Raw genomic sequence first — 12789 nt, forward strand, 5'->3', positions numbered from 1 at the left:
AAGCCTCGCTGCCCACAACTTCAGCCACAGGACAGTCAATCATAGGCTAGTAAGCCTATAGCCTCGACGAAGGGGTTTCAAGGGATTTGTAACTATTGCAAATAGTCTGGTCACATGAAGAAGGATTACCCTCATCCACGGAGTAGGGCACAGAGTGGCACAGGTTCAAAGGCCTCACCGATACAGTCAGCAGTTGTACAATCAGGTTTTAGGGTGCCTCAAGCACCACAGTCAGCTGCACCAGTCAGTTCGTATTTGGGTAGAAACCTTACGCCTACTGCTTCCGGTTATCAGTCAACTCAGCTGGGCAATTCACAGTAGTCTGGGGCTCAGGGACGAGCTTATGCACTATAATAGGCCGATACCTCTGCTAAGACTTCTACAATTCGAGGTATCCTTCCGGTCTTCAGTTCTTAGGCTAGAGTTCTTGTTGACACGGGTGCATCACATTCATTCATATCTACTTCATTTGCGCATTCTTTGGGTTTGGAGGTCACGCAGCGGGATAGTTTCTTTGTGTTGACATAACAGTTGGGGTCCAGTGTTTTTGGATCGTGTTTGTCAGGGTTGTGCTATCGAGATAGCTGGGCGGACCTTAGAGTTTGAATTAGTTATTTTCGATATAATGGGCTTTGACGTCATTCTCGGGATGGATTGGTTATCCTTCTTTCGTGCTACGATCGATTGTTTCCATGGGAGGGTAGCTGTTTGCACTCCCAAGGGAGATTGTTTTCACTTTGTGGGAGATCGAAGCGATTCCCACTTGATGATGATTTTTAGCATTGGTGACTGGAGTTGCCACAGATCTTACTTGGCTAACCTGTTGGCTGAGGAGGACAGTAGCTTTGGTCGTGTTTTTCTAGCAGTTGTAGATGAGTATTTGGATGTCTTTCCAGAGGAGTTGACAGAGCTTCTTCCTCTTCAGGAGGTTGTCTTTGCCATTAATGTTATCCCCGGTACAGCACCCATCTCTATAGCACCGTACCGCATGGCACCAGTAGAGCATGATGAGCCAAAGGCTCAATTGGATGATTTAAAAGCTAAGGGCTTTATTCATCCTAGTGCTTCACCCTGCGGAGCATCAGTTCTTTTTGCGAAGAAGAAGGATAGGTCTTTGAGACTTTGCATCGATTATCGCAAGCTGAACTACGTTACGATCAAAAATAGGTATCCTTTGCCTAGGATTGATGACTTGTTTGATCAGTTGAAGGAAGCCACTTATTTTTCGAAGATTGATTTGAGATCGAGTTATTATCAGCTGAGGGTTAAGGATGAAGATATATTAAAGACTGTTTTCTACACACGGTATGGCCATTATGAGTTTCTGGTGATGCCATTTGGTTTGACGAAAGCTCCAGTAGCTTTCATGGACATGATGAACTGTGTATTTAGTGACTATCTTGATCAGTTCATGGTGGTTTTGGTTGATGACATTCTTGTATACTCAGCTTCAGTGGAGGAATATGAGTATCATTTGAGGACAGTGTTGTAGATCCTTAAGGATAATCGGTTATACGTCAAGTTCGAGAAATGCGAGTTTTGGCTACCGGAAGTGAAGTTCCTTGGACATGTTGTGTCAGGGGGCGGTGTTGCAGTGGATCCGTCGAAGATTGAATCGATGATGGATTGGGAGCATCCAAAGACAGTGTTTGAGATACGGAGTTTCCTTGGCCTAGCTGGCTACTACCGGAGATTTGTTCGGGATTTCTCTTGTTTAGCGGCGCCTATGACTTAACATACCCGCAAGGGCGTCAAGTTCGTATGGAATGAGGCCTATGAGTTTGCTTTTCGAGAGTTGAAGGTCAGGTTGACATCGGCTCTAGTTTTGATCATTTTTGAACGTGGTTTGGGTTATGTGATCTTTTGTGATGCTTCGCATGAATGTTTGGATTGTGTTTTGATGCAGACATAGCGAGTGGTTGCTTATGGGTCTCGACAGTTGAAGACTCACGAGTTAAATTACCCGACACATGATTTGGAGTTGGCAGTAGTTATCTTTGCCTTGAAAGGGTGGAGGCACTATTTGAAGCTTGAGGTTTTCTCTGATCACAAGAGTCTCAAGTATCTCTTCTCTAAGAAGGATCTGAACTTGAGACAGCGCAGATGGGTTGAGTTCATAGAGGATTACGACTTTGAGTTACAGTACCATCCAGGTAAGGCCAATGTAGCGGCTGATGCATTGAGTAGGAAGTCACGGGGAACTCTTACTAGCATTTTCGTTCACAGATGGAAGATGCTAGAAGAGTTTGCAGATCTTAGTTTACAGTCTTATGAGGATGTTTCACCGAGTATTTTGTTTAGCCTTGTGGCTCAACCGGCTCTTGTTAGCAGAGTTATTGAGGCACGGTTGGAGGATAGGGAGATGAAGGCCATCCATGTTCAGATTTCAGGCGGTGATGATATAGAGGGTTGGACCTTACATTCAGATGGTAGTCTCAGGTACAAGGGGATGATGTTCGTTCCTTTATCTTGTCATGATGATGTTGTTCAGGATTTTCACCACTCTCGGCTCGCAGTTCATTCTGGTGGTACGAAGATGTATCACAATCTGTGGTGACAGTTTTAGTGGCAGGGCATGAAAAGGGATGTTTCACAGTTTGTGGCTCGATGCCTTACTTGTCAACAAGTGAAAGCAGAACATCAGTGACCGGCATGATTATTGCAACCATTACCAGTAGCTGAGTGAAAATATGAGCATATCACTATGGCTTTAGTAACGGGACTTCCGAGGTCCCAAGCAAGGAATGATGCCGTTTGGGTTATAGTTGACAGATTGACTAAGACAGCTTACTTCTTGCCCATGACAGTGACAGACAGTGCAGAGAGACTGAGTGGACTGTATGTGAGGCAGATTGTCAGTCTTTATAGAGTTCCTGTACCCATTGTTTCGGATAGGGATCCGCAGATCACATCTCACTTTTGGCAAAGTTTTCATGAGGCTCTTAATACGGGGCTTTTTTTTAACATGGCATTCCATCCTCAGACTGATGGTCAGTTGAAACGTACCATTCAAATATTGGAGGATATGTTACGGGCTTGTATCTTGGATTTTGAGGGTAGTTGGGAGGACTACTTGCCCTTGGTTGAGTTTGCCTACAACAATAGTTACTAGACTAATATTGGCATGGCGCCTTTTGAGGCCTTGTATGTCAGACCTTGCAGATCTCCAGTTTGTTAGACCGAGGTCAGTGATATCGTTGCCTTAGGTCCCAACATTGTCATTGAGACTACAGAGAAAATCAAGTTGATTTGGCAATGGTTGGCTACCGCACAAAGCAGACAGAAGAGTTACGCTGATAGGAGGAGACGATCCTTGTCTTTTGAGGTAGGGGACTATGTTTTTCCTAAGATTTCTCTGCGTAAGGGGCTTCTGAGATTTCGACAGATGGGCAAGTTGTCTCCTAGGTTCATTGGACTATTTGAGATTTTGGAGCGCATCGGTGAGGTTGCTTATTGTTTGGCGTTGCTGCCAGACTTAGATAAGGTTCACAACGTCTTCCATGTATCTATGCTAAGAAAGTACAAGCTGGATCCATCACGTGTTTTGCGACGGACTGATATGGTTGTCGATGAGGACGTAACCTATGAGGAAGGTCCAGTCCAGATTCTTGATTCACGGGAACAGGTCTTACGGACCAAGACCATTCCATTGGTTAAGGTCCTGTGGAGACACTACAGCATTGAGGAGGTTACTTTAGAGCTCGAGCAGGAGGTTCGCTCTCAGTATCCCCATTTGTTCTCTCTTTCAGGTACGGCTTAGTTTCGGGGACGAAATCCCTTTAAGGTGGGAAGGTTGTAATAACCCGGTTATTTTCTTTCCTTTCTTTTTTTGATAATTTCTTTTTCCGTCCTTTTCCCTATTTTGTCTTTTTCCCATTTATCGTTTTTCCTTGCATAATCTCACTTTTCGTGCTCGGATTTGATTCCAGCTTTGCATGCATCCATGATATCTGTATTTTTACTTTCGTAGAAAAACATGCTAATTGCTTACTTTTTTTTCATAAAGGGCATGGATGCATACCTTCTTGGAAACATTCTTGATTTTGGGGTTTTAGTGTAATTATGTAAAATAATTATTTTTCGTCTTAGGGACCATCTTACAATTTAATTTGGAAGATATTTTGGAAAATGACCTTTTTGTAATTTTTGAAAAGTATGACAAGTGTCACACTCTCATGGAGCCACTTGTTGGCATTAGGGTGAAGTCACTTGGAAGCATTATCTTGTGACATGTGGAGGGTGGAGATTCACCTACTTGTTGGCCTAGGATTGGTATACTTGTTGGCTTGGATGGTTAACAAGTGTAGGCTTAGGATTAAGCCTAGGAAGGAGCCATAGATTAGTGACAAATGTAGGCACCAAATTGAGTCTTGCATTGTGGGTGTAAGAGAGGTAGTGTAAGAACACCTAGTGAGTGGAGGAATACTAGATCCTCCACCCACCACTTTTCAGTTAATCACATCTACATTCCCTTTGCTCTCATCCGAACCTAGCCTCCATTGAAGGAAAAGCTTGGCTTAGAGCTTTTGACTTCATTTCGGCCTCCTTTCACTCACCTTAGATCTTTAAGCTTGTAATACTTTTGCTTCTTCTCACTCTCCTCTACAAAACCCTAGTTTTATTTTCCATTGTAAGCTTGGTTGCTTTGGATTATAGAGATTAAATTCTCTATTGAGGTAGGGGGTATTCTAGTTTATTATCTAAGTGAATTAGTTGCTTTTGTAGTGATGTATAAGTTGTATGCATGTCTTTTAATTAAATTGAGAAATTAATGATTAATGGTAGCTTGCATATAACTCACTTTAGACTTGGTATATGGCATGGCCATGACTTGATCTTTGTTGTATATTGATTTGGCATGATTTAAATGAGCTTTTAAATCTAGAGATTTAATAAATTTAATTTGGTTCAAATTCTACTTAATTGTACCTTGCTTATATTTTATTTTAGACTTGATATATGGCATGGCCATGGCTTAATCCTTGTTATATATTAATTTGGGATCATTTGAATAACTCGTGAAATCTAGAGAAATTAATTAATTAGTTTAATTAATTTCTATCTTATTGTTCTAATGATTTAGTCATCTATATCATGGAGCTTTTGTGTTTTATCATATGTCATGACTTGTTACTCAACTTGTTGATTTTGGAAACTTGGGATATCATCAAGAAGTTGACTTGGCTAGGACTTGGTTCTAATACGGGAGATAAAGAGCTCCCTATACTATAGTACGCACTAGGGGAAGGTACCCATGGTTAGTAGCCCTAAAGTGATCCCAAGAGTACGGTTTTAATCCAGGCGATATCCAAACATCCACTTTGGTTTGATTTCACACTTTAAATTCCAAGTTGATAACTTTGTGAGTTTGCATCTTATTGTGTTGTGTTGGAAGTTGCAAAGTTGGTTAAACATTATGGATTGAATTACATTGAACTGCAAGTTCGTATAAAGTTAGGTTGTTGCATGCACATTCCCTATGAGTAAACTTGTTTACTCATCCCAAAGTTTTCGGGTTGTTTTTCAGGTAAATAAGCATTATTATAGGACGCACAACACTCTTAGGCTTGTTTCACTACTTGGAGAAATTTTGTTATATTAAACATGCACTTGTTTAGCATGCTTTACTTTTGGATGATATATTTTATATACCATGGATATATGGTATTTTAGAACCTAAGATGGCATCCTTGATGTGTAATATGTATCTAAAAACACTTGAAGATGCCTATTTTGTATGTATAACATGAGGCCAAGGGCCATTAAATTTAAAGTTCACATAAGTATGTTTTTAAACTTGTTTTGGATCATTTGGAAGGCATGTATAGCTTCAAGGTTGCCTTAAACTTGCTTACTGTTTTGTCGTTCGGCTGATTTCTTGTTTCTGTTTTGTTGTTCAACAATTTGTTTCGTTTTTTTCGTCGTCCGACAGTCAGAACGTCAAAACGCCTGACTATGTAAGTCCGAATGCCTTACCATGTAGGTTAGAACGTCAAAACGCTTGACCATATAAGTCAAAATGCTTGACCATGTAAGTCAGAACGCTTGACTATGTAAGTTCGAACGCCTGACCATATAGGTCAGAACGTCAGAACGCCTGACCATGTAAGTCAAAACGCTTAACCATGTAAGTCCAAAGCATCAGAACATCAGAACGCTTGACTATATAAGTCAGAACGCTTGACCATGTAAGTCAGAATGCTTAACCATGCAAGTCCGAAGCGTCAGAACGCCTGACTATGTAAGTCAAAATGCTTGACCATGTAAGTCTAAAATGTCAAAATGTCAGAACACTTAACCATGTAAGTCCAAAGCATTAGAACATCAGAACGTCAGAACGCTTGACCATGTATGTCCGAACGCCTGACTATGTAGGTCATAACGTCCAAACGCTTAACCATGTATGTCTGAACGCCTAACCATGTAGGTCAGAACATCCAAACGCCTGACCATATAGGTCAGGATGACCGACCTTGTAAGAGCGTTCAATATGGAAGAGCGCCAAATGCGCTCTTAATAAGGAAGAGTGCCAAACGCGCGCTCCATGTGGAAGAGCGTCAAACGCGCGCTCAATATTGAAGAGTGCCGAACTCGGGCTCAATGTGGAAGAGTGCCGAACGGGCGCTCGGTGCTTTGGCTTTGGACAAGGGCTCGTCCATGCCTCAGAAACTTTCTTTTCTTTTATTTTGTCCATCTTTCATTTTCGCATTTCGGATCCGTTATCGGGTTATCTTTTGGTTATCACTGACGCGTCGGGTTTATAAAACTTGGGTTGTCACATTCGTTCTCCTTCATTTTTCCTTTTCCCTCCACCTTTATCTTCTTTTTTTTAGCCCTTTCATTTGGATTTTGAGGTTGCCATAGAAAGGAAATATGACGAAGGCACAGAGAGGAGCAAAACCTTTATTTTTGTTTTCGATTTGGTACACTGTGGAATTTCGGGTGGAGGCTAGGGCTCGGATTTGGAAGGAGTCGTAGAAGGATTTTTCGCTCTCTTTGCCATCCTCGGAAGTTTGTTTCGCATTTAGAGCGTTACCGTTTTGGTGGATTTTGAGATTTCCATCCCAAAGTGAGGGGGTGTTATGATTATAAACTACGTACACTTTGAGGTTTTATGGGTTTGATGTAGGTTATACATGCACATGCGTGTATAGGTTGAATTAAAGTGTAGTCTTGATGATTTAATTGCATAATATTAATGTTTTAATAATACTTCAAATTGAAATCCATGTATAAAATGTTTAATTGATTCACTTCAATGAATATATGAGATAGCTTTAATGTTTATGACTATGTATATATGTTTTTCACCATTTAAAATTGCTTTAAATTGCATATATGAATTTAGGTTGTTATTATTTGAACTACTTGTGAATTTTATTCTTGAAAGTATGATTATACGAGGCCAATTGGATTATTGTACTCTATGTGTTGATATAATGTTTACATTAACTAAAGTGACTATATATTGTCATACTTGATGCCATTGCATTAAATAATATTTCATTATAGCATTTCGAACTCTAAGGCATGAGTTGTGTGGATAACATTGTTTATGTGCGCTTGTGAGGTGCAATATGGATATATCATGTTTTGGTGTTGAGAAAATTGGTGGTGAAATATTGTTCAACATTTGTGCTGTTAGTAGAATACTGGCATTTTTTTTTTTTTTTTAATTACCTAATTTTGTGCATATATGTGGCATCATGCTAGCTCATTCTATTTTTAGTTTTTTTGCCTTGACTTTAGGCCTTTAAAGGACCATAATTGTGAGGATCGGTTTTAATTTTTCATTTTTTCTATTTTCTTTTTTCGTTCATTTTGGTGTTCAGGCTGTGTGTGCCAAAGTTGTAATACCCTTAATTTTTGGAGCATTTATTTTATTTAATTAAATTATTCTATTTGAATTAATTATTTAATTATGATTATTTATTTTATTCAATTGCTAATTGGTTATTCAATTTAATGATTTTAGTTGTTATTTAATTATTTGTAATTAATTGTTAAATGTTTGCATGTGAATTGTTGTAGTTACATGTTAATTTAATTGTATTAGTTTAATTAGTTATTAATTGTTTATTTATTGCGTTGGGTTGTTTTATTTTATTTTATTTTTAAATTAGTTGGGTTAAATTAATGGATTATGAGGTTGGGCTCATAAGGAGGAAGCCTTGGTAATTTAAATGGCCTAGTTGGGTGGAAGACTTTTGGCCCATGTGTGTAAATATATATATTTATTTGTGTATATATATATGTATGTATTTATTTTATGTATATTATATCATTATATTAATTATTTATTAATCCAATTAAAATTAGGAGTAAGGTTATGTGGGTAGCATATACATATTGAAAAAGTTAACTTGACGGTTCAGTTAAATTCATATTTACCAAACTTTTAATATATACATACATACAATATACATATACGTAGCATCTATTATTTAATGAATTGACATTCACCTCATGGGTCCAACTTGGTTAAAATTTGAACATCAGTCCTAGAAAATGACCCAAAACAAAAAAAGAACTATAGGAAAAAATGCATATATATATATAGAGAAATATATATATATATATATATATGTATACATATATTATATATTTGCTAATTTTGTTTTGATTAAATATATATATATATATATACACACACACATATATATTATATACTTGCTAATTTTGTTTTGATTGCCTTGATTTCTTTGGCACATATTTCTGTATATATAAAAAGAGATAGGTGGAAAAGTAAAAAAATTAAAAAATAAAAATAAAAGAAATAAAAAAGGGGAAGTACATGGAATCATATTAGCAAAGAAAAAAAAAAAAGATAAGAAAACCATAGTCACTTTTTTTTTTTTTCTTTCATTATGCAACAATATGAAGGCTAACACCTCCAGGCTTTCCTCACCAGATTTAATTTAGATATGAGAATGGTGATTGATTGCTATTAGTCCTCAACGGTGCAGGTGTTCAAACTGGCTATGGTTAGAGGGACTCAGTTTCACACTTCTTTGGTGGTGAAGTCACCTAAGACTATGGATGAGCTTAATTCGAGGGCACAAGGCTACGTGTAACTATAGGAGGATGAAGCAGTGAATACAAATAAGACAATGATGGAGAACAAGTCAAAAGCTAAAATGACCACCCAGAGGTCTCCGATAGCACAATTGCTAGTAGTTCCTTGCAAGACTGAGAAGAGGCAGCGGGAAGACGAAACGATCACCCCCCTCAAAGTCACTATGACACGACTATACCAAGAGAATAAAGGAATGTTCTAACCACCTCAACCGATTAGACAATTGCTCGAGCAGAGGGACCATCAAAGAGTTTGGGCACCAAACAAATGAGTTCAGGAACCTAAGGAGCCAGGTTGAAATGCTAATTACAAATGGGGAGTTGGCCAATTATGTACAAGCCCGGACCAGAACTGCTCGCCCGAGTAGGCAAGGAAAAATTCGAGGGTGAACCCTTAAGAGGGGCAGCCAATTCGAGTCATAAATGCCATATATGGCTAATCGAAAGCTGAGGATGAATCAAAAGAACCACAATGAACACACCTTCATCAGGCTCACAAGATGAGAAGGGTCAGAAGCATCAACATAATCTGCTAGGAGGGCGACATGGCTTTGATAAGATTTGATAGAACAAATTTTCTTAGGGTTCAAACCCAGCATGAAGACCCATTGGTGATTAGCTTGATAGTGTCAAACTGTTTGATCAAGAGAGTTTTTGTAGTGTCGCGTGCAAGGCGGGAGGTAAAAAGGTAGTGAACTTTTTTATATTCCAGGGAAAATTGTCAGAGGGCAACGAAATTGCAGCCAAGAAATGTTTAAAAACCTTGGGTCAAGGATTGGTGGAGCTAAAAAATGAGCTCATTCTTATAGCCAAACTCCAACACATGGCTTCTAGGCTGTTGCATTCATGGAGATGAGAAGATGTTGGTACATAAATACATGCCTAATAAAAGTTTGGATTATTTTCTCTTTGGTAGGAAATCCATTTTGTTTCTCTATTATATTATATGCATCATTTTAAAGTGCAATTGGGTAAAAAAAAAAAATTTGCCCGAAATATTTAAATATTTGTGTTCCAATATTTTGCACTTCATGTTGAGACAGATATAACTAAGAAGGAGAAATTAACATGGGAAATACACCTCAACATTATTGAAGGAATCACTTAAGCATTACTTTACCTTCACGAATATTTAAGATTGAGGATAATACATAGAGATTTGAAAGCTACTATCGTATTACTTGACGAAAAAATGAACCACAAACCCCAAAATTTCTGATTTTGGTATGGCCAGAATTTACAAGCAGAATGTATCAGAAGCAAAAACAATTAAAATTGGTGGCACCTATTAAGTATTGAATAAGTTTATTTATACATGTTTTGATGGGCGTGAAGTTTAATTTTCTAAACACTATTATCTACATTGTTGGTAGTGGTTACATGGCTCTTGAGTGCATAAGGGGAATTTTCTCTTTTAAATTTGATGTCTTCAGTTTTGGAGTACAAATGCTTAAGATTGTAAGTGGCTGAAGGATCGATAGGCCAACTACATTAGAAGTTTTTTCCATGTTAAAAAATGACTCTATGGTTTTACCAATGCCCAAGAAACCAACATTATTATTTTTTTTTTTTACTAAAAATATAGTGGTTGAAGAAGAAGTGCACAAAAAGTCAAAAAAGGATCTTATAAAAGGGTTTTCTTTTTCTTTCTTTTCTTCCTAGTTGTCACTGCTGTAGTAGTTTTCAGCCTCTTATGCTTTTTAAGGAGAAGAAAAATTAACTATAAGGTGCATCACTAACAAATAATAGATTGGTTGCATTGTAATTTTTCATATTAATCTCTATTATTTTTATGGATGTTAAGTTTAGTTTCATATGTTACCCTAACAAGGAATGATGTAAAAAAAGGAGGAGAAAGTTCTACTTGAGCTTATGACACCGAATGGATATATGAACATAAATGAACTTGAATATGGGGAACTAGGGTCATGACCTTAAGACATTTAGCTTTGCATATGTCAGGGATGCTACAAGTTCCTTCTCAAAGGAATGTAAGCTTAGAGAGGGTGGTTTTGGACTTGTTTACAAATTACAAGGTATATTCCAGAAAAGAAATTGTTTCTCTGTAAACAAAAATTGCAGTCAGTGGATTTTAATATGTTATAGCATTACTTTGTTTATTAGCCTAGTTCTAAAGTTAGTTATCAGCTAATGAACTTTTAAACCAGGGAAAATTGTCCGGGGATGGGAAATAGCTGTAAAGTGAATTTCAAGAAGCTCGGGACATGATAAGCACTGAAAAGTGCATATTTAAATCCCTCAAGTTCGAGTATTCTAGGACCTTTATCTATCTTATTTTTCCATTTTAGACTAATTTCGTGTTATTGTCCTTTTCAGGCACTTATCCCCAAAATAAGTCAATTCATCTAAATTAGAGCATAAAAGAAACAATCTCAAGCTAAATGGAAGAAAGGAGAAAAGTGGAACAAAGTGGTGGAAAATAGCAAGTTTCGATCGATCATATAAATCTTCGATCGATCTCATAGTGATCGATCCCGCCTTATCAAGATGGATCGAGCCTCTTGTACTTATCTCCAAGAATTTCCATCTTCGATCGATCCAATATCCTTTTGATCGATCGAACTTCTTTGATCTTATCCCCACCAACAACTTTTGTCTTTTTCCCAAAATATCCTGAAAATATCTCAGATCTGTCAGTATTCCAAAAGGCGTCGCCATGGTTCGATCGATCTCACCAAACTTCGATTGATCGAACCCCCTCAAGTTCGAAAAAAAACATAGTCCAACTTATTAAAAGATGGCTCGTGGTGCAATCATTGAAGGGGCCCTAGTGCACGAGGCCTGTCCATTGGGTGTGACACTTGAGCTACCTATATAAGGATTTTGAGCCATTTTTACAAGAGATATATACAATCTTAAGGAGATACACAATCTTGGAGAGAGAGGTTAGAGGAGTCTAGAGATTAGAGAGACACACACCATTCGGGAGTTCTTCCATTCATTTAGGGTTTCCATCAAGAAGAAGATCATCCCTACCATGGAGATGACCCTTAAGGGTTGGATAACTACATTAATGAGTGGCTAAACATCTTCTTGGGGCTAAAGTTAGCCCTAACTATGCCTTCTAGATCTTGATGTTTGTGTTTTGAGGGGATTTGTATTGTAATTCTTGTCTTGACATTTGATTTATATATGAATCTTGTTTCTACAATGATTTGTGTTGTTTAATACTTCCAATTGATCATTTCATTCCACTCATATATCTATGTATGCTAGAATAGATGTTCATGTGTTTATCTCTAGGTTTTGTGTTATTGATGCATGTCTATGTGTGGATGATCTAAATCTAGAGATTGTCAAGGCATGGTGCTTTAATGGAATACCCTTATGGTTTGTTTGATGGTTCATACTCATTTCTTAATGGATTGTGCCTCTATCTTAGTTTAATTAGTTTAATTTTTATGTCCCTAGCTTAGTTGTAGTGTAGTTGCCTTACTTTCTTCGATGGGAGGACAATCCATGCTTATTATTTGATGTTCCATACTTATGAATGCAAGTAGTGTAATTCTCTAGCTTGTTAATGTGTTTTAATTGTGAGCTTAAAGGAAGGAATGATAGCTTAGTTTGATGTATTGTGGTATTCATTAGGTTGTCTAGACAATGTATACTTAATTAGTCATCCATGCTTGTTGATTAAATCAATCACACATATTAGTATTGCAACATATATTTCCCCTCATTCATTACACATTG

The sequence above is a fragment of the Cornus florida genome, unplaced genomic scaffold (genome assembly GCF_030987335.1).
Source record: "Cornus florida cultivar Cherokee Brave unplaced genomic scaffold, ASM3098733v1 CherokeeBrave_3.0.0_Hap2_Chr11, whole genome shotgun sequence".
In the NCBI taxonomy this organism is placed as follows: domain Eukaryota; kingdom Viridiplantae; phylum Streptophyta; class Magnoliopsida; order Cornales; family Cornaceae; genus Cornus; species Cornus florida.